Raw genomic sequence first — 23,172 nt, 5'->3', positions numbered from 1 at the left:
AAGAGTTGGAGGTTGCTTTGAGCTAGGATGCCACAGCACTCTACCCGGGGTGACAGCTTGAGCCTCTGTCTCAAAAAAAAAAAAAAGAAAGAAGTCACACAGTTTTAAAGCTGCTTTTAACATTGGATAGTAGACAGAAAAAAAAATGAATAGTAGACAGAACTGGGCAACTTTTATGAAACTGAGTCTTGTGGGTAAAACTTTTCAGTCTACTTACTAAACTCCAGACTATGCATGTATTCCACTCCAGAAATTATGTTCTTCTCTTTAACACACTAATTTTTTGTCCACCAAATAATCCTCAACACTCCATCCTGCAGAAACCAATGGTGAATTCACCCCTGACTGTGTTAGATGCTAAGGAGAGGCTGTGGCCTTTGCTTTGACACTTCACTGGAGTGGAAGGCAACAGAGAAGTTCCCTAGCCATGTCCATAAGCAGTGGATATATCTAGAAAAAAATGTGGCCTCAGCCCTTGAGGTCCTCACCAGTGTCTGTGGGTGGGGCTGTATATAGTCACAAACCATGTACGGGCTTGGAAAAGCAAAGACACGTCTCAGGGAAAGCCCTTGGATGAGGTATGTGGGTCTCTTCTTGACTGCTTTGCCTGTTGTAGTAAATAAATTTACTTTGCTCCCCGCCCAAAAATAATTCTTTATGTAATTAATATTCTTCTTGTAATTTTTTTTTATTTATGATTAAATCATAGCTGTGTACGTTAATGCAATCACGGGGCACCATACATTGGTTTTATAGACCATTTGACATATTTTCATCACACTGGTTAACATAGCCTTCCTGGCATTTTCTTTGTTATTGTGCTAAGACATTTATATTCTACATTTAGTAAGTTTCACATGTACCCTTGTAAGATGTAGCGTAGGTGGAACTAATAACCTGGTGAAGAACACATTCTTCTTGTAATTTTTAAATAAATTATACTATTAATTTTCCAATGTATAAAAATCTTTACACTTCAGAAATATACTTGACCCCAATACTCATATGTCATTGTCAAATTTGATATACTTTTATTTTACTTACAACGTTGGCATCTTCAATCATAAGCAATACTGGTTTTTAGTTTTCATAGATGTGTTCTTCACCAGGTTATTAGTATTAAGGCTCTTTGTAAAATAAATTAAGCCAAGTATCATCTCTTCTAATGGTCTTCCCCCTTAATAATCTTCTTCATGGTTTCTGGAATTTCTTAAGTTGCCATTGGAATAACGTCATTATTTCATAATCTTTCTCATCCATAATATAGTTATTTTTTTGTTTATTTGCCTTATTGGCACTTTTAAAGTTATAGCTACCATTGGTCTTCAAAATGTTTTTAATTTTTAACAGTACACAATAGCGTCACTATATTTAGGGGTACTTTGATATTTTTATATAAGCATACAATGTGTAATAATCAAATCTGGATAATTAGGATATTCATTACTTCAAACTTTTTTTATGTTAGGAGCTTTCCAAATCATCTCTTTCAGCTATTTTAATATACAGTATATAATAAATTATTATGAATTAATAATGAAATTAATTTGATTCTGCTTATATTTATTACCTCATTTCTCTGACTTCCTTTATTGTGATCACATATTTTTTCTTGTTCGTAACCTGATTTCTTAAGATATAAGCTTTTTTTTTTAATACTTTTACTGGGCTGTAGTCCCAGCTACTTGGGAAGCAAAGGCAAGAGAATAGCTTAAGCTCAAGAATTTGAGTTTGCTGTGAGCTGTGACACCATGGCACTCTACCAAGGGCAACATAGTAAGACTCTGTTTCAAAACAAAAAAAAAGAAAAGAAAAAGTAAAAAATCACCTAATAGTTGACATAGTATAAAATAAGCCTAACATAAATATATTGGTAGTGCTAACAATAACTTGAATAATTAAAATAAAGATTTACTTAAAGATGAACATAAGAAAGTAATCATGGTCAAGTTGACTTGCAATTTGCACATCGTGGAGTTTGAAACAATAAATGCAAAGAAGATGCTGATTAAGAGATTTTGAGTAGTGACATTAATTTTAAAAAATACATATTGTATTCATACCTTGTTACAATAAGTTATTACTTTTAAATATAGCTTTTAACTGGAAATAATACAAAATTTGTTAGCTCACAATTTTTAATCCTCACACTTAAAGTTTTTAATTCTAAAATCTCAGATGAAAATTTCTCTACAAATTACAATTTTGTTGTCTATGTTAGGAAAAAAGCATTGGAGTTCATGAACTACAAACATGCAAATTTGTATTTCACAAATACAAACTGAGAATAGACAGAATTTGGCATCTAGAAATGAACCCACACATTTGTGACCAATTGAATTTCGATAAAGGCACCAATGCAATGCAATGGGGAAAAGGCTGTTTTCATTTTTCCACTCAACAAATGGTATTGAAGCAAATGTATACCACATAGTCAGACTGTAAGTGATAGACACAGGAAAGCTGTATTTATTTTTTCTTTTTCCTACTTTATGGATGTGTGAAATTTTTCAAATAAAAAAAAAACGGAAACATCAATAAAGAGTTTCCTTATTTTTTTTTTGAGACAGAGTCTCACTATGTTGCCCTTGGTAGAGTGCTATAGTGTCACAGCTCACAGCAAACTTAAATTCTTGAGCTTAAACAATTATCTTGCCTCAGTTTCCCACGTAGCTGGGACTAAAGGCACCTGCCACCATGCCCAGCTATTTCCATTGTTCTTGCTATTGTCACTGTTGTTTAGCAGGCCTGGGCTGGGTTCAAATCCACCAGCCCTGGTGCATGTGACTGGTGCCTTAACCACTGAGTACGGGCACTGAGACTATGTGATTTTTTTCTAACATATTGTTAAAATATGTGAAGAAATGTGCAGTCTAAGATTATAAACTACTCTCATCCACAGGGATGAGCCTGTACTTCTTGACTTGTTTCTCTTCATAAGTTTAAATTTGTTATAAAGTCCTTTTCTTATTTGAATATTTGCATTTCTCTTCTAAGGTACAATCTGCGTTTAATAGACTTTTAAAATATACTTATAAAGTCCATTTATCCAGCAAATATTTGTTGTTCCTTTACTAAACATCAGTAATTCTTTCACGAGCTGGTAATATAATATGTACTCAATCTAGTGGCAGAGATAGTCTAGAAAAGAATGTAATTTAAAATGTCAAGTAGTTGAACTGATGTTTAGATAAAGTACTACGGGGGCAACGAACGAGGGAGTGTGTGATTCTAACTTAGGGGAAGTATGAGGAGAGGGCTAAGATGTACAAAGACGCTTACATAGAGAGGATCACATGTGATATGGCTTTCAGGGACTTTCTAAAAAGAGCAAAGAAACCAAAAAATGTTTTAAGTATAAAATAATAATAGGCATTAATACCAGGAGTTATAATCATGCAAGAACTGCTCATAGAACTTGGAGAAGGCTTACTTCTGATGCTCTTCCATTTGTTTCTTACATATGGTAGTATAAAAATCAAAAATTTCAAACTCAAAGGTTTCGTAACAAATGAGTCACATGTGTAACATTTAACAAGAAGGAAGTCTTTCACTTATAAATCCTTGGATTTCCAGAATGTACTAAATATAGAAGTACCTCTTGTAAATAAACATAAAAGTGTACCTCTGATTTTCAGCCACTGAAGGGAAGCAACTCAAGTGGTACAGGGTTATCCCTACAGTGGTATCATGCTCTTTAAATAACTTTCCATGTCTCAAAGTATTGATGTTTGAGTTAAGGGAGTTAAAAGCACTAATCAATTCCTCAGTCACTTTCTATGTACAGTATTCATTCTTTTGAATCATTTTTTCAAGCAGAGGAATTGCTATGTAATTGCAATTTTTGTGACTACATTTCTATCAGGGAACTTGAAAAGATTTATAAATCACTATTTCAGGTAATCCTAATAACCAAAACATGGAAGTCATATTGTACCTATGATTTTTCTTGCTTATATAACCATGACAAATTATTTCAACATAATTGGCACAGAATCATTTCATGCCTGCAACAAAAAGAAAGAAAAATAAGGACCATTCAAAGACATTCTAATAAACTTGACAGAAATATTTAATAGCAGAAAATGTCTTTAAGATTCTAAATTATGAATAAAAAGAATGCTAGAATAACCAAGAAAATTAGTACACATTAAATTTTAAAAAATACTTGGAAAATGCTATAAAATAAATACAGAGCTACTGATAATAAAGGTATTAATTTTAAATGATGAACTATGAACTAGAAATGTTTAATTAATAAATAAATAATATATTTTATTAGTTAAATTATATTTCCCTAAACAGGAAGCATTTATATACATAAAAAAGCCAAAAGTAAAATAAAGAAAGCTAACATTTTTTAACAACAAAGTATAAGAAATTTTCCTTGTATTTTAATAATATGAAGAAATGTAACAATAAATGTATGATAGATCTATTAATATGTAGACACTATTATAAACATTAACTCAAGTCCAATGATGCCTAGAAGTGATTTTAAGACCAGAAAGAGAGTGGAATTTTTTTAAACTATTAATAAGATTCTTGGTAATTTAAAAAATGCTATACAAACTATGCCTTATGACTCTCAAGAGCATTTCTGGAATAAAAAATTTTTTATGCCTTCTTCCTGATACTGCACTCTTCCCAGCAATGCTATGTACGACCATGAGCTTCATTTAAAAATTTTCAGCCTTCCAAAGTATACTAATGAAACTTCATTATCTTTCTTTTTTTCTTCTGAGTAATCAGATTAAGGTAATATCTGTAAAAGATTTTCAGTAAATCATCTGTAAATTTGGAATTCCAGCATTTCTTCAAATATTTTTTTCTGCCTTCTTCTCACTGTCACCTGGGACTCTAATCACGTATATGATAAATGTTTTAATATTGTCTCCTAGACAACTGGTGCTCTGTTTATATTTTTTAATCCTTTTTTCCTCTTCATCTCATTGATCTGTCTTCAAGTTCAGTGATTATTTCCTTTGTGATCTTTATTCTTTATTAACCCCATTCAATGAGGTTTTGAAAAGTGTATCTTAGGATGTCTGTCTGGAAAGTATCAAGCCATACAATATGCAAAATAGAGACACACATGGTTGGATACTTTACAGAGAGCCCTCTTATGTTTCAGTTTTAGAATTTGCATTTGGCTCTTTTTTTAACTTTTTTTTATGTTTTTAATGTCCTATCTAATTATTTATTAAGCTCATTTTATTAAGTATGACTATATTACCTGATTTATTTGATTCCAACATCTGGGACAACTCAGGGTTAAGCTGTGGATTTTATATAAATATGTACGCATATATGAATTTATGTATATAAACAGGTTTGGATTATATACAAGCCATTTGGTCATGTTATACAGGTTCTGCATTCTGTAATATTCCTGCAAAGAATGCTACTGTTTCGTATTTGCAGGCAATTAATTGGTTAGGCTTAAATTGCACACTCTGCCTTGCCTATGGAAGAAGGCAGTCAAAATCTCCATACTGTTCTTTTAGCCTTAGGTGCATGTTTTGTGCTGAACCAGCCTGAGATTTGGATGGAGTTTAAACACTTAGTTTGGACTTCCCTTTCTCTAGGTTTCTGAATTCAGAGATCCTCCCCATCTTAATTTCTAGCACCTGTTGTTATCTCTCCCTCCTGGATGCCCAAGGCACAGATTTTTACCAAAGCATCAATTACCTGCAGCCCACTGTGACTGCAGGGTATCTTTACTCAAAGAGATCAAACCAGAAGCTCACACTCTCCAGGTCCTGTCTTCCAAGTTTTTACTCTTCTCCAAATCTTCCTCTGTTAATTTGTGTAAATATATATTTTATAAATTATATTAAATATCAACATATCTGTTATACGTAAATATAAATAAAATAAATTATATATAGGTAGTTTTTTTTCTTTTCTTTTTTTTTTTTTTTTTTGGCAAGCAGTTCATTGTGTAATCTCTTGGCTGGCTGGACTGTTAAAAAGTCAATCCTTCATCCCAGAAATGAAACTTTTAGTGATTAATCTAAAGGGCCTATCATCACTATCTTCATTTATATGGTCAAGGTGAACCCAAAATGCAGTTCAAAATATTCAATAGACAACAAAGAAAGTGGTGGTTACTTACTGATGTTGGTAATCATTGTCCCAGACTCGTCCTTTGTGTACATGTTTCTTATTTCCAAACATGTCCAACCTAATTGGTTCCTTTTTAGTACTTAATCCTTCGTCTTACTCTTTCTTTTATTATCCAGCAAATATCCTTTGGACTTTGATTTTTTGGACTTGATCAGTCCTGACTTCCCAAGTCTTCCCATCAAAGAAATTAGTCTACTCTAGACAAAAACAATCATCTCTCTCTGCCGTGAACTACTAGAATAATATAGACCTAATACTAAACCTTTCCAATATTCCATGAGGCCTTTTGTGATCTTATTTCTGAAACATTCATGAAAGAAAAGCTACTAATGTATCTTCTGCTGAAGGGATATTTGTTATTAGTGGCTCCAAAAAAATGTTTCTTGATATTTATAAGGGTGGATTTTGACATTACCTGTGGATCTTACTAGAAAGTCACTGTCAATGGCAACACTATCCCATTTTTCAGAAGCTACTACCAATGACAGTGGTTTCTACTGATATTTTCTATCCAAGGGAAATGATAACAGATCTCATATTTTTTTATTTTTCCTGCATTAGTTTTTGGCAATAATATTTTTTCTCCCTATTTTGTGAAAAGTTGCTAGTATATCTTTTTCCCTGAACAGTTTATCTGGGACTCAATGTTAAGAAATATTCACATTAGTTTATCAACACTCACTAGAAAGCAATATAGTTAGACAGCCTGCTTTAAGCCCCTAGCACTTCCATGGTGTTAAACAATTCTTTTAAAGAAACATGTACAGATTCTCTAGAGCAGGACTGACAAAAGGTTGACAAACATTTCCTATAAGGAGCCAGATTGTAAATATCTTGGGGTTTGTGAGACATATAATTTCTTCTCACAACTACTCAACTCTACCATCATAGTACAAAATTAGCCAATAAAACTTTATTCCAAAAACAGGTGGAAGGCAATTTGGCCTGTGGCCTGGAATTTTTCAATCTTTGCTCTATAGTATAGTGCAAAACAACTCCAAGTTGCCCTAAATTTTTTCAGTATTCTTTTATGGGTCTCAATGTAGACAAAAATCCATTGACTCTTATATGTTGGGAAGAATTCCCATATATCTTAACAGTAACTTCTTAAGTCCTGCTGTAAGAACCCATTATTTCCTTTCAACGATTCCATAAATCAAGTGATTGTGACACTTTCAGAAAAGGTACAAATTACTCATTATCTTCTCTACTATCCCAATTAAACAATGAGATATCTGTGTAAACATGTACTGCAAAATTAAATAAACTAAACTTCACATCTTATTTTACTTGTGTAAGTGACACTATTCTATAGAAGTTATATTTAATCAGGAAATAAAATAAATAGTCATAAAATAATGGCTTTTCATTCCTTAGTCACAGGAATGTCACAAGAATGTGACTAAGAAATGAAAAACTAACTAATTAAATAAAGTCCAGAAACAAACTCACACATGTTCCCAATATGTGGCAACAATGATAAAAATGATGCCATAGTGTTGTGGGGCTGAACATCAGTAAGTTACAGTAGGTCAAGTAGATATAATTAATGAGGAAAAAATTACATAGACTCTTCTTTCATACTATTCACAAAAATTAATTTTGTAGAAATTGATTATTTCAATATGAAATATAAACTCACATAAATATTAGATTATATATTTAATTTAATATAGAAAATGTGAACTAAAAATCTTTTAGAAAGAAACACTAGAGATAGTCTCATAATTTTGGGGCAAAGAGAATGTCGATACATTAAGCTGTACAAAATTAAGAACATCTATTTATCAAAAGATATTGTAAATAGAGTCAATCAACCCACAATGTCGGAAAAGTTTGCCACAATATATAAAGAACTACAACAAATCACACAGGAAGGAAAAGGTAACACAATAGAAAACTGGGCAAAAGATTAAAAAGACATTTCCTCAAAGAAGCTATCCAAATAGCCAAAGAATGTATGAGAGCTGTCTGGGAAGTATCTAGCCATTCTTAATACTATTTTTCATATTACCTGGTTGGATACTTTCTATACAATCCTCATATTTTAAGAAGAATTCAAGTTTATTAAAAACACAAATTAAAGTCATTAGATACACTCTAATGTACATCATAGCTAAAATAAGAAAGAAGATGGAAAAGATCTAGGAGTGGTAAATCTCTAGAATAATTAGTATGCTTGTATGTCACTAGTCTACAAAATGATTGGAAAACAAGGTGATTATCAATGTGAAAGTTAAACATATGCATGCCTATGACCCAGAAAATTCAACTATTTTGTGTGGTGGAGAAAGGGGATGTCTAAGAAAAACATTTCAAACAGTAACCAAAAAAAATATGTATTAGGATGTTCATAGCAGCACTTTAAAACCCAGAACTACTTAAGTGTTCGACCAGAGTTTCATAGATAACTAAATTCTGATATGTTTATATAATGCCATAAAATGTCATAATAAAAACAATCTATAACTACACACAACAATTTATGTGAATCTCACAAATTTTAGTCTGAACAAAAGAATACAAATACCACACGCAAGTATGCAAACCTCCTAACTATTCAAAGACATTGGTTCCTTTTTCTTTCTTTCTTTTCTTTTCTTTTTTTTTTGAGATGGAGTTTTACTTTGTCACCATCAGTAGTGTGCTATGGCATCACAGCTCACAGCAACCTCAAACTCTTGGGCTCAAGCAATTCACTTGCCTCAACCTCTCTGAGTACCTAGAACTATAGGATCCCACCACAACACCCTGTTATTTTTTAGAGATGGGATCGTGCTCTTGCTCAGGCTGGTCTCAAATTCCTGAGCTCAAGCAATCCTCCTGTCTCAGGCCCCCAGAGCCATCATGCCCAGCCTGGCTCCTTTTCTTTTACAAGCATATCTTATAAAAAGGTATTATCAGAAAGCCTAAATTAGATAGAATGACAAAATGATATTTACGAGCCTACTACATAGGGCATTATGCTGTCTATGGTTACTTACATGAGGTGGAAGTGGCGGTATCGTGATTATTGATAAAACACAGGCGTGCCTTCTATGTGCTACTTATAATGAGGGCTTGGAAAACTTTTTAACACTTTCAATAGCATTCTACAGTCTTATAAATATCAGTGTCCCCAAAACCATACTATTCACACTACATAGTATTTCAATTACATTTTGCTTATAGAACAACTCAATTGAAAGTATACCGAGAGATTCATAATTTTTAGTAGTGATAGGAGTTACAAGGCTGAATGAAAGAGTACTATGTGAGCAAAATGTCTGAACTCTGAATATTAAAAGATGGACGGTTTGACCCATGAAACACCTTTTCCTTGGGTTTGTGTTCCCAGGAGAAAAATCCTGTCTATAAAACAGTAGTTATCGGGGCAGCGCCTGTGGCTCAGAGGGGTAGGGCACTGGTCCCATATGCTGGAGGTGGTGGGTTCAAACCCAGCCCTGGCCAAAAACCACAAAAAAAAAAAAAAAAAAAAAAAACAGTAGTTATCCTGGAGAGATGATGCCAAAAAATGAAGAAATAAAACTTCACTTGTAAATATTAACGCATGCCCCTCCCCATGGAGCCATTCCCTTAAGATTTTTAGATCCCCTATGGATTAGAAAAAATATGTCCAAAACTATGGCATCATAAGCAAGATACATATATAACATTTCCATTGAACTTCTGAGATCCTGGGAATTATAGCTCAATAAATATTTCTCCAAATTAAGATGACAATATAATTATACATTTGCATAAAAGTACTTTTTAAATTATGAAATATAATTCAACCTTTAAGAAGGTCTTGATAATCAGGGACATATGAAACATTCATAAAGGTCCTGATCGCAGAAAAAAGAAAACTTTTCAATTAATACTCAACATGAAATCATACTGAAACTAAAAAAGGAAATTCTATTTTTAAGTAAGAACTACTTCTTAATCAGTGTGCTGTTGAAATACACATATCTCACATTCATCTTCAGGGGTAACAAAACATAAATGTTTATTTTATATGTATTCACATATAGACATATAAATGGCCTTACGTTTTGTTTAGGTTTACTGTGGATGTTTTATGTAAGAATAAAGACTGATAAGAGGGGTCAAAATGGGACGTAGGAAGACCAGGTATTTGTCATTTATTAATTTTAAGTTTTGTATTTTATTGTAATTGGATTTTGGTTTTATAATTATATATAAGATATATGAATATGAAGCCTATATTTACTGGCAGTGATGCAGAGTATTTAGGAACACAGATCCTCGAGCCAGACACAATCACTATTAGTATGACCTTGTTCAAGTTACTTTTCCTGTCGGTTCCTCAATGTCTTCATATGTAAAATGGGAAAATAATAGCACTCGACTCAGAAGGCTTTTATCAGGACTAAATGCATTCCCACACGTAAAGCTCTTAAAGCAGTCTGAGACATGATAGGTACTATGAAAATATTTGCTGCGTCATTTTTGGGTTGGTATATATATTTGAGTAACACAATAAAAATACAATTAAAATCAACATAGAAAAAAACATAAAAATCATTTTCCTTAAGAGGACCCATACATTATTGACTTTGGAAAACTGCTTGAAAGCATACCAGTGTTATAAAGCTCAGACAGCTAGTGTTGACACATTTATAGGTATAGAGGCCAGGCCCTACAAAATTGTCTGTCACCAAAATAAATAATGTTAGTACAATTCTCCAGTGAATCATACTGTATTTTAATTTAATCTTAAAATTAAAAATGCAAACATGATATGATATATATGTGTGTATATATGTGTATGTATAGTAACTACTCCATTAACAGGAATTATCATTCCCCATTTTTTTTAATGGGATGGATATATTCTGCTTTCTGTCCTGTGTGTATACCTTTTGGCAACTTCTTCTCTGCCCATATTATGCTATTAGAAATATCGGTCAATATTTCAATAAATATTTTAAATATATATATATAGCAAAATATTGAATTCTCCTGGCCACAATGATTGGTTCCAGAATAGGAGAGTATCCAAGAAGAGCTGATAGAGTTTCCTCAAGTAATTGAATAGGGACAGTAATTTTTCAAAAGACTTCTCTCTCAGATCCATGGAAGTAAGCCAAATTAAAAACAGCATGGGCAGAGTCTGTCCAAAAATTAAGTCAAAAAATCCCAATCTGAGCTGATACAGTTGCTTTCTACTTTTAAAGCAGGAAATTCTACCTACTTGGCAATAATGATTATCGCAAAAGAAGAGGTTAAGAGAAAAAAGCACTGATTTATGTGCTAGATTGCTAACACATAATTTTAAGAATTGAAATAGTTAAATAGTTTACAAATGTGACAGAAAAATCTTAAACTCCCTGTGAGACTGTGAAGCGTCTTTGCTTCTGCCCTAGAGACACCTGGGGCTTAATGAACCATTAAGTACAAAGGAAATCTTTTAAAAGACTTGTTGAATAGGAATTATAATTGACTAAGTAATTGTGTTAAATCAAAATCATTGAAGATAAGAATGTTTATGATATTGTTTTAGTTTAATTCTTGGCAAGGCAGAGAACTATTTAAGGAGGTATCAAAAGCTAATTGATCTACTTTATCATTTTATTAATCCAAATCCTCTGAGAAGCAGACACTTAATGAGATTATAATCAGGAGGAAGCTGGAAAAGCCTGGGAGAACCATCAGATCATGAAGAAATTACGACCCTGAGTGAAGTGGAGAAAAATGGAAGGTTAAGTGAAAACTTCATAGACTGTTGTGCAGTTTAAGCAAAATGAGGCAGTCAACCGGTAGTCCCAAGGCAAAGATTGTGGGGAGCAGTCTGCAGGTGGCAGAGCCCCCACAGCCTGGGAAATACTCAGGGAGTGACACCCAACCATTTCTCCTCCTCTAACAATATTCTTTCCACTTGTCAGAAGTCATGTAGCCCATGCATACTTGTTATCGGCAAGTACAGTTTCACTCTCTGAGGTTGATCTCTACCTCATGTGTTAAGATTTATGCAACCTTGTTAAGACTGTATACATAAAGCTGTTTCCACGGTTCAGGTGCTGGCTGCAGCCATCAGCCGCATCAGCCCCCCGACCCCATCCTGTCTCTCCTTTTGTCTCGTGAGTGTTTTGTTCTCATGTGTGTCCCTGTTCTCCATTTCTCACCTTTCCACTCAGGTCAACTCTTTCTAATTGTGATGGTTTGTGAGAGGTCCCTCTCTCTCATGACGGCTCCCGAGAGAAGATACCTGTCAGAGGCATCAGGCACCTCCTGGAATGGGCTTGTGTTAGGGTCCTGGATGCACTTACTAACTGGCTAAGGGAAAGATAGACACAGCCCCAGCATTGATGCAATGCTGGATTTCAGAGCTTGACAGCTGGAGCCCTTAGTCAATCACCCTCCCTGCCATTTCCATGAGTTGTCATGGGTCCCATGCAAAATTAAAAGGAATTTCTTGGCATTTTGTTCATAATGAAAAATATGTAATTGTGAGCTGTTTACTGAAATCTAATAATTTTATCACTTTGTAGTTTCCTATATCATACAATAAATGGAGACTGTTGTAACACACTATGAAATGACATTTTGAAAGACGAGAGTCACAGCTGTGGTCTGTCAACCACCCACTCTGGTAGGCCATAGTATCATTTATCTACTCATCTATTTAATCTATACATTTATTATATTAAATAAAATGTTAGCATAGTCTGGCCCCTGCCTAAACCTTTCAACCTCATATTTCATTATTCCCGTTGCTTACTACACTCTACGGTTCAGTGATTTTTTTTTTCTATTCATTAAACAAACCAAACTCTTTTCAACTTTAGATTATTACTACTTATTGTCTCCTTTGCCTGGAATGTTCTAGATTTTTACATGTCAGACTCTTACACACTATTCAGACCTCAACACAAGTATCACCACCTCATTGGGGCTTTGGCTGATGATTTCACGTAAACAAGCACCTTCTATCCACCAACAACTATCCTGTTACTAGTTTTTTGGGGAGGAGGTGTTATTTATTTTTACTTTATAGCATTTACCAGTAACAGCAATAATCATGCTTTATTGGTATTCAGTCTTTGTAGTTTTGTGTCCCTACAAAATCATGACTAATGCCCTTCACTATATCAATATCTAACTAGTACTAGTGTTTGATTCCTAAAACTCAATAACTATTTATTGAAATGATAAGTGACAAAAGAAAGCTTGTCAGGTGCAATAATGGGCCTGGAAATTAAAAGATATGATTTCTTCTTTATTAGAGAGTTTAGGCTAATTAGAAAGTATAGGAGTTAGTATTTATCTTTCCTCAGCTTCGCAACAATCATCCCTTCTTTCTTCAATTGCTCCAGGCACCTCTCCTCATGAATCAGTCCTTTTTTTTTTTTTTTCATGTTGGACTAGCTCTGAACAATAGAAACTTTAGAGCAGCAGAAATGTAACATTCAAGAATACAATTTCTCTAGAACTTTACTTCTAATGCTTTTTCAATAATAAAGCATTAGATTTAATGCTTCTGAAAAAGCATAAGTTTTATATATCAAAATCTTTTAGAACTCTCTCAAACTGACCATGAATATACTATTTGACCAACAAAGGTCTTCTGAACATTAAGCATGCACCAGGCAGTATTTTGAAGTAATGAAGAGACAACAGAGAGCCGAACATTATAAGGCCCTCATAGAACTTAAGAGTTTATTAGGAAAGAGACACATACACAATAGGCAAAGAAACATTATCACAAACTGAAATAAGGCTTTTTAAAAAAGGCACAAGAACGGACTGCTTATAAAAGGCTTTGTCTACTTATGTAGGTCAAGAAAGATGTTCCAGAGGAAATGATGTTTGCCCTAATGAATAGGAATTAACTAGGTGAAATTGAATGGCACTTAGTCAAGGAGGGGTGAGGGCAAGAGCCTTCCAGTACAGGGCACAGAAAGTGTCAAAAAACAGAAATAAATGCAACTCAAAAGGACCTAGAAAAAATGAGGCCAAATAAGTAAATGGAAACAATATCTTTAGTACTCTGTAAGCCATGCTAAGTTTTATTTAAAAAACAAATAAAAAAAAATCAAAGAAGCAGAAATTAAATGTGCACATTCCAGGGAACTTAAGTATATGTTCTTTATATCCTGGTTGGAAATACTTCTCAAAAAATTGTTCTTTGGCTAGGTTCACCGAGGTTTGTGCTAGCCTAGAATGGAAGAAAACTAGTAGTACAAACTCTGGTGATTGAATTACCCGAGACTTGGAGTCTATGATTGTGCAGGTGGTGCAACGAAGAATGGCAGATCTTGGATATAATGAAAATTTAATTACATACTTAGTACAATTAAACCATGAACTCATGAGGAAACATAAAAATTAAAAATATATTGGGTGGTGCCTGAGGCTCAAAGGAGTAGGGTGCCAGCCCCATATGCCAGAGGTGGCGGGTTCAAACCTAGCCTTGGCTAAAAACTGCAAAAAAAAAAAAAAATTAAAAATATATCATCTATGCTTCTGGATAGCTGAAAATATTTTCATATTAGAGACTTAATTTCTATTATCAGTGTCAATATCAGTATCATCCTCTAATATTTCATATGGGCTTCACTAATGGAATTAGAACACAGGTGGAAATGAGTAAGAAAGATCCCTTATGATAAAATATATTGGCAGTTTTTGTTCTCTTCTCTACAATACTTTGCTTGGCCTTTGTTGTCCTGAATTACATGCATCCCTTATGATATGGAAAACAAATTTAATGATTAACATTTTAGGCTTCCTGAAAATTTAAAGATACAACCAAATAGGAGAGAGCAGGTCCAGGAAAGGCTCACAATTTTTTTTTTTTATCATACTTTTGAAAGAAACAATTAAAAAATATTGTTGAAGTCCTTGTATTTGGTACAGAGTAAAACTATATGTAATAATCACTTCATTCGTTTAGCAAAGCCTTTGTTTCTTGCAGTAAATGTATACTTCCAAATGTTAATTTAGTATTTGGCTCAAATAAAACTGTCCCTGTAAGTTAACAGCACTTTTGGAACTTGAGTAATTGAATGCATTTTATATGATCCCATAGAAATTATTTTACTAATTTTGTCCTTAACAGTCTTATTTTTATTTTATCTGTGTTCTTTAATGTGTGTACATTTATATGTGCATATATGTATAAATAAATAATTTTTTCTTGAATATTTCTCATTTCAGCCATTTTGTTATGATTTTTTTTAAATGTTGACAACCACTACTTGAGAGAAAAACTCCCATAAATTAATTTTTAATCAATCATATCTAGGCTAAATTGATGATATTTCTTTAGGAATGAAAGATCTTTTTAATCAAGTAATCAGCCTCAAGAAAATTCACAAAGGGTGGAGAAGAAGAAAAGACACCTCCCCGCCCCCGTCCCTGCACTGGATGAACCCTGCAGCCTATGTTGCAGCATGATAGCCCTCACATCCGTATCCTGACCATGAGCTATGCAGGAGTGCATAATATGATGACTCATTCAAAACAAACAACAGAAAAAACTATTTGGCACCTAATTTTAACAAGTTATCATAATAGTTGTTTGGGGGGATATAAAAATAAATAAGACAAAATTTCAGTCTTCAGAAATGCAAAACTTAGAAAAAGAATAAAAGCATACACATAACCCAAGGGAGACTCAGATATGGATTTTAGGAGAGAGTACACCAATAAAACATAGAAATTCAGAGGTAGTTGTGGTGCATAGAAGAGCAAAGGGAATTTTATGAAAAAGCATGATTTTTCTCTTGCATCCTAACCAATTAGAAGGGTTTTACTCAATAAATAAAGATAATATATTTAGATATTTACCATGATAAGTGAATAGCAGAACCCTGAGGAAACATCTGTTCATGAAAAATAAAGGGCAGAAACAGAAAAGGTAGAGAAGGAGATATTTTGGAAGAAACCCAACACATAACACAAATATACAATTGAATTGATAAGAGAAGTCAATGGATGAGGTCATGTCTAGTAATGTCAAATGTCCTAGGAGATCAACAAGGATTGAAATGAAAAATTTAGTATTTATTGTGGTATAAAGTATACTGAGTGACCTTCAAGAGTATTTCAGGTACGCTGAAGGAGCTGATGTGGTAATGGAATGGCTTAATAGCTTAGGGAGCACAGTGAAGAGGTGGTGAGCTGGATACAGCATAAGACTCAGAACAGTGGAAAAATGATGAATTAGGACAGTGATTGCAACTGACTGGAACTAGCTAGACAGAGGTCTGGGATGGGAGGAAGTCTTTCTAGAGTTTTTAGCTGTTAGGGGAAGCTCCACATTGAGTAGAAAGCTTGGAAGAGTGGGGGTAGGTGCTCAAATACTATACAACAACTAGATTTGAATGTGTGTAGGAATGGATTTTCCATAGGTTTGGTGGCTGACAAGGCAGCCATACTGAGAAGGTCTCGGTGGCCGGGGGAGGACCGCCTTCCTAGGAAGGTCCTGAAAGTCTTAGCAGGGGCCCAAAGCACAGCCATTTTACTTCAGCCTGCTGGGAGCAGAACTCTAATTCTTGAGTCAAGCTGAGGGACTCTCACACCCCATGGGAACTGGAGTCAGGGGGCACTGTGAGACCCACCCTTGAAGGATTCTTGTGAGCTTTAAGATCCCAACCAGGTAGAGTCTGAATGTGAAGGAAACAATCAGGCGATCAACTAAAGCAACTAAGTTTAGAAAAGCACCATAGAGTTTGCTGGCTGTGCTCTTTATCTCCTTAAAAAGCCACAGCACCACCTGGGTTCCTGGGGACATATTGCACCATATTGTGTATGACTGTCATACCACTTTGGCCTCAGGCTGAGGCCACTTCAAGACCTAAGCTCTGACACAAGATAATTTGAAACAAAGGAGGCAATGAAAATAAAAAAGGAGAACAAGGAAGGGAACCAGAAGAATGAACACATGAGGAGGAACCAACAGAAAAATTCGGGCAATATAAAAAACCAAAATAGAGCCAGGTGCAGTGCCTCACATCTGTAATTTCAGCACTGAGGAAGCTGAGGAAGGGGAATTGCTTGACCTCACAGGTTCAAGACCAGCCTGAGCAAGAATAAGACCTCCTTTCTAAAAATAGCGAGGCATTGTGACAGATGCCTATAGTCCCAGCCACTTGGGAGGATGAGGCAAAAGAATTGCTTAAGCCCAGGAGTTTGAGGTTGCTCTGAGATGATACTATGGTACTTTACCAAAGGTGACAAAGTGAGATTCTGTCTCAAAAAAATAAATAAATAAAATAAAAAAACAAAACAGAGGAAATCCCCCAATGGATCATGAGGCAGCTACTATAAAAGAGTCCACTTATAAATAATTAATGGACTTGACAGAAAACAAATTTAAAATATAGATGAGAAAGACAATAAAAGGAATGGATGAGAAAATGGAAAGACAGAACCAAAAGTTGGATGAGAGATATGTTGGTTATAGAAAGGGTATGGTGGAGCTTAAGGAAATGAAGGAGACAATCGGGGAATGTAAAAATGTAGTATAAAGTATCAAAAAAAGGTTAGACCATGGAGAAGAAAGAACTTCAAAGGTAGAGGATAAAGTTTTCAAGTTAACCTAGGTAGTTAAAGAGGCAGAAGAGAGACAAGCAGAACAGGTGTTCAGAGAAATATGAGACTCCATTAAGCATTCAGACATATGAATAATAAGGATTCCTGAAGGTAAAGAAGGTTGTTGAAAAGGAATGGAAGCCCTACTGGAGAATATCATAAATAAAAACTCCCAAGTTTTGCTAAAGACCCTGACACATTCCGTTCAGATGGATATTGAACCCCACATCACCACAGCTAAACAGAGCCTCTCTAAGACACATTGTAATGAACCTGTCCATAGTCAAAATGAGAGAAAAAATTCTATAAGCAGCCAGGAGTAAGCACCAACTGACCTATAGAGGCAGAGCCATTAAGATGACAGCAGACTTTTGAAATGAAACCTTCCAAGCCAGATGACAATATGCTTAACAAAACATTCTTCTTTTTAGATTTCTTATTTTAGACTTTATACTTCTCTGTATAGTATTTGAGCACCCACCCCCACTCTTCCAAGCTTTCTACTCAATGTGGAGCTTCTCCCAACAGCTAAAAAGAATTCTTCAACATTCTTAAACAAAACAATTTTCAGGCCAGAATTCTATATCTTGCTAAGCTAAGCTTCAAAATTAATGAAGAAATAAAATCTTTTGTGGATATACAAGCACAGAGGAAATTTGCCACAACAAGACCAGCTCTACAGGAAATACTTAGACCTGTTCTCAGCACTGACCATTAAAATGGATCACCAGCAAAGTAAACACCCAGAAGCTAAAGGTCAAAATTTAGCTTCATAATGGCACAAAGTATAAAACAACACAACGAACTTTCAGAAAATAAGATGACTAGAACTCCACTATGCTTATCAAATTTCTCAATAAATATCAATGTACTGAATTCACCACTGAAGAAGCACAGACTGGCTTATTGGATTAAGAAAAAGCACAAGCCATCCATATGCTAGCTCCAGGAGACACACCTGTCTTGAAGGACAAATGAAAACTCAGGGTTAAGGCATAGAAAACAGTATTTCAAGCAAATGGAAATCAGAAGAAAGGAGAGGTTGCAATCTGATTTTCCAATACATGTAGATTCAAAGCAACTAAAACTAAGAAAGACGATGGATGGTTTATACTAGTTAAAGGAACAATACAACAAGAAGACATTTCAATTTTAAATATTTATGGACCCAACTTAAATGCTCCCAGATTTAAGAAACAGACCTTGATGGGTCTGAGCAATATGATATCCCATAACACCATAATAGTCTGGAACTTTTTTTTTTTTTTTTATTGTTGGGGATTCATTGAGGGTACAATAAGCCAGGTTACACTGATTGCAATTGTTAGGTAAAGTCCCTCTTGCAATCATGCCTTGCCCCCATAAAGTGTGACACATCAAGGCCCTACCCCCTTCCTCCGTCCCTCTTTCTGCTTCCCCCCCATAACCTTAATTGTCATTAATTGTCCTCATATCAAAATTGAGTACATAGGATTCATGCTTCTCCATTCTTGTGATGCTTTACTAAGAATAATGTCTTCCACTTCCATCCAGGTTAATATGAAGGATGTAAAGTCTCCATCTTTTTTTTTTTGTAGAGACAGAGTCTCACTTTATGGCCCTCAGTAGAGTGCCGTGGCCTCACACAGCTCACAGCAACCTCCAACTCCTGGGCTCAAGGCGATTCTCTTGCCTCAGCCTCCCGAGTAGCTGGGACCACAGGCACCAGCCACAACGCCCAGCTATTTTTTGGTTGCAGTTTGGCCGGGGCCAGGTTTGAACCTGCCACCCTCGGTATATGGGACCAGCGTCCTACCGACTGAGCCACAGGCACCGCCCAAGTCTCCATTTTTTTTAATGGCTGTATAGTATTCCATGGTATACATATACCACAGCTTGTTAATCCATTCCTGGGTTGGTGGGCATTTAGGCTGTTTCCACATTTTGGCGAACTTTAACACCCCTCTGACAGAACTAGACAGATTCTCTAAACAGAAACTAAACAAAGATACAAAGAACTTCAATGTGACCCTACAACAAATTGGATTAATAGACATATGCAGAATACACCATTCCAAAGCTAAAGAATATACATTTTTCTTGTCAGCCCATGGTACATACCCCAAAATAGACCATATATTAGGATACAAATCAAACCTCAGAAAAATTAAAAGTATGTAAATTATACCTTGTATCTTCTCAGACCACAAGGCAAGAAAGGTGGAACTCATGTCTAAGAATAATGTCTTCCATTATGTCCAATAATGTCCAACAAAAACATTATTCCCATACAAAGACTTGAAAATTAAACAACCTTATACTAAATGATAGTTGGATTCAGAAAGAGATAAAAGAGGAAATTGTTAAATTCCTCAAACATAATAATAATACAGATACAAGTTATCAAACTTGCGGGATATAGAAAAAGCAGTCTTAAGAGGAAAATGTGTCACATTAGGTTCCTACATTCAAAAACAGAAAGAAGCACATAAGCACCCTCACAAACCATCTTATGCAATTGGGAAAAGAAGAACAATCTAATCCCAAACCTAGCAGAAGAAAAGAAATAACCCAAACTAAATCAGAGATTAATGAAATTGAAAACAAAACAATCATCCAGAAAATTATCAAAACTAAAAGTCGGTTTTTTTTTTTTGATAAAATAAAATTGATAAACCTTTGGATTTAACTAGAAACAGAAAAGTAAAATCTCTAATGACCTCAATCAGAAACAATAAATCGGAAATAACAACAGATGCCACAGAGATATAAGGGATCATCTCTAAATTTAATAAAAAATTCTATGCCCAGCAATTTCACAATGTAGAGGAAATGGATCAATACCTGGAATCACACCCTCTCCCTAAACTTAAGCAGGAAGAAATAGAAAACTTAAATAGACCAATTTCAAGAACTGAGATTGAAAAAACAATAAAAAGTCTTCCAACAAAAAAATGCTTTGGTCCAGATGGCTTCACACCAGAATTTTATCAAACCTTCAAAGAAGAGCTGATACCTATACTACAGAAATTATTCCAAAAAATTGAGAAGGAAGGGAACTTCCCCAACATGTTCTATGAAGCAAATGTCACCCTGATACCAAAACCAGGAAAAGACCCAACTGAAAAGGAGAATTTCAGACCAATTTCACTAATAAATATAGATGAAAATTTTTCAATAAAATCCTACCCAATAGATTACAGGTACACATTAAAAACATCATTCATCATGGCTCAGTGCCTATAGCTCTCAGTGGTTAGGGAGCTGGCCATATACACCAGGGCTGGCAGGGTCAAGCCTGGCCCAGGCCTGCTAAACAACAACAATGACAAATACAACAAAAAATAGCTAGGCATTGTGGCAGGTGCCTGTAGTCCCAGCTGCTTGGAAGGCTGAGGCAAGAGAATCCATTAAGCTGAAGAGTTTGAAGTTGCTGTGAGCTGTGATGCCATGGCACTCTCCTGAGGGTGACATAGTGAGACTCTGTCTCAAAAATAAATAAATAAATAAATAATAGAAAAATAAAGTGGCTTTCATTCATTTCATCACAATTAAGTGGCTTTCATTCATTTCATTCATTAAGTGGGTTTGCATCCCTTTCATTCCAGGGATGCAAGGCTGGTTTAACATTCACAAGTACATAAATGTAATTCACGATATCAATGGAAACAAAACTAAAGACCATGTGATCCTCTATAGATGCAGAAAAAGCATTCAGTAAAATTCAGCATCTTCTAATTAGAACACTTAAGAACATAGGCCTAGGTGGCACGTTTCTTAAACCGATTAAAGCTATCCATGACAAATCCACTAATATTACCCTGAATGGAGTAAAACTGAAAGCTTTTCCACTTAGAACTAGAACCAAAGTTGTCCTCTATTGCCATGACTATTCAATATAGTTCTGGAAGTTCTAGCCAATGCACTAAGGCAAGAGAAGGAAATAAAAGGCATCCAAATGGCTGCAGAGGAAGTCAAACTCTTGCTCTTTGCCAACAATATGATTTTGTACTTACAGAACCCCAAAGACTCAATCCCAAGACTCTGGAAGTGATCAAAAAATACAGCAATGGGGGAGCACCTGTGGCTCAGTGAGTAGGATGCCAGCTCCATATCCCGAGAGTGGCGAGTTCAAACCCAGCCCTGGCCAAACTGCCAAAAAAAAAAAAAAAAAAAAAAGGCAGGTGTTGTGACGGGCACCTGTAGTTTCAGTTACTCAGGACGCTGAGGCAAGGGAATCGCCTATGCCCAACAGTTGGAGGTTGCCATGAGCTGTGATGCCATGGTACTCTACTGAGGGCTACAAAGTGTGACACTGTCTCTAAAAAACAAACAAACAAACAAAAAAACATTGTCTCAAGGTATAAAATCAATGTCCACCAGTCAGTAGCCTTTGTATATGCCGATAAAGTCAAGATGAGAAACTAACCAAAGACACAATTCCCTTCACAGTAGCTTCAAAAAAATTGAAATACCTAGGAATATACATAACAAAAGAAGTGAAGAACCTCTACAAAGAAAATTACAAAGCCCTAAGAAAAGAAATAGCAGAAGATACTAGCAAATGGAAGAATATACCATGCACGTGGCTGGGAAGAATCAACATTGTAAAAATGTCTGTACTATCCAAAGCAATTTACAGATTCAAAGCAATCCCCAATAAAATACCAACATCATACTTTCCAGATTTGGAAAAAATAATTCTTTGTTTTGTATGGAACCAGAAGAAATCTCACATAGCCAAAACAATTCTTAGAAATAAAAACAAAGCTGGGGATTTCACCCTACCAGACTTTTGGCTAAACTACTAGGTGTTGGCAGAAAAATAGAGACATTGACATTTGGAACTGAACAGACAACCATGAGATGAAACTAACCTCTTACAGCCACATGATCTTTGATAAACTAAACAAGTACATACACTGGGGAAAAGAGTCCCTAGTCAATAAATGGTTTGTAGAGAATTGGATAAGCATATGTTAAAGACTGAAACTGGATGTGCATCTCTTACCATTTACAAAAATTGATTTAAGATTGATAAAAGATTTAAATCTAAAGCATAAAACAATAAAAATCCTGGAAAAAAGTGTGAGGAAAACACTTGAAGGTATTGGCCCAGGGAAAGATTTTATGAAGATCTCTGTGGCAATTATAACAACTAAAACAAACAAATGGGACTTAATTAAACTGAATAGCTTCTGTACAATCAAGGAAACAACCACCAAAGTAAACAGGCAATCTTCAGAATGGGAAAAGATGTTTCATGTTATGAATCAGACAAAAGAATATACAGAGAACTCAAGTTAATCAACCTAAAAATGCCAAACGATGCCATATATCACTTGGCAAGAGACATGAACAGAACCTTTGCTAAAGAAGACAGAGGACTGGCTAACAAACGTGAAAAAATGTTCATCATCCCTAATCATTAGAGAATACAAAACAAAACCACTGTGAGATATCACCTAACCCACAACACAAAATCTCAAAGCTGCAGATGCTGGCATGGATGTGGAGAGA

At 34.9% G+C, this 23,172-nt stretch overlaps 1 protein-coding gene across 1 annotated transcript in view; it reads right to left on the bottom strand.

Annotated features, from left to right (window-relative positions):
- CTNNA3 (catenin alpha 3) overlaps positions 1–23,172 on the bottom strand; it is a 1,739,301-nt gene that overhangs the window by 233,739 nt on the left and 1,482,390 nt on the right. The gene's annotated exons all lie outside the window — the stretch shown is intronic.

Source organism: Nycticebus coucang, chromosome 3, assembly GCF_027406575.1.
Source record: "Nycticebus coucang isolate mNycCou1 chromosome 3, mNycCou1.pri, whole genome shotgun sequence".
Lineage (NCBI taxonomy): Eukaryota > Metazoa > Chordata > Mammalia > Primates > Lorisidae > Nycticebus > Nycticebus coucang.
This window is presented reverse-complemented; position numbering and strand designations above follow the sequence as displayed.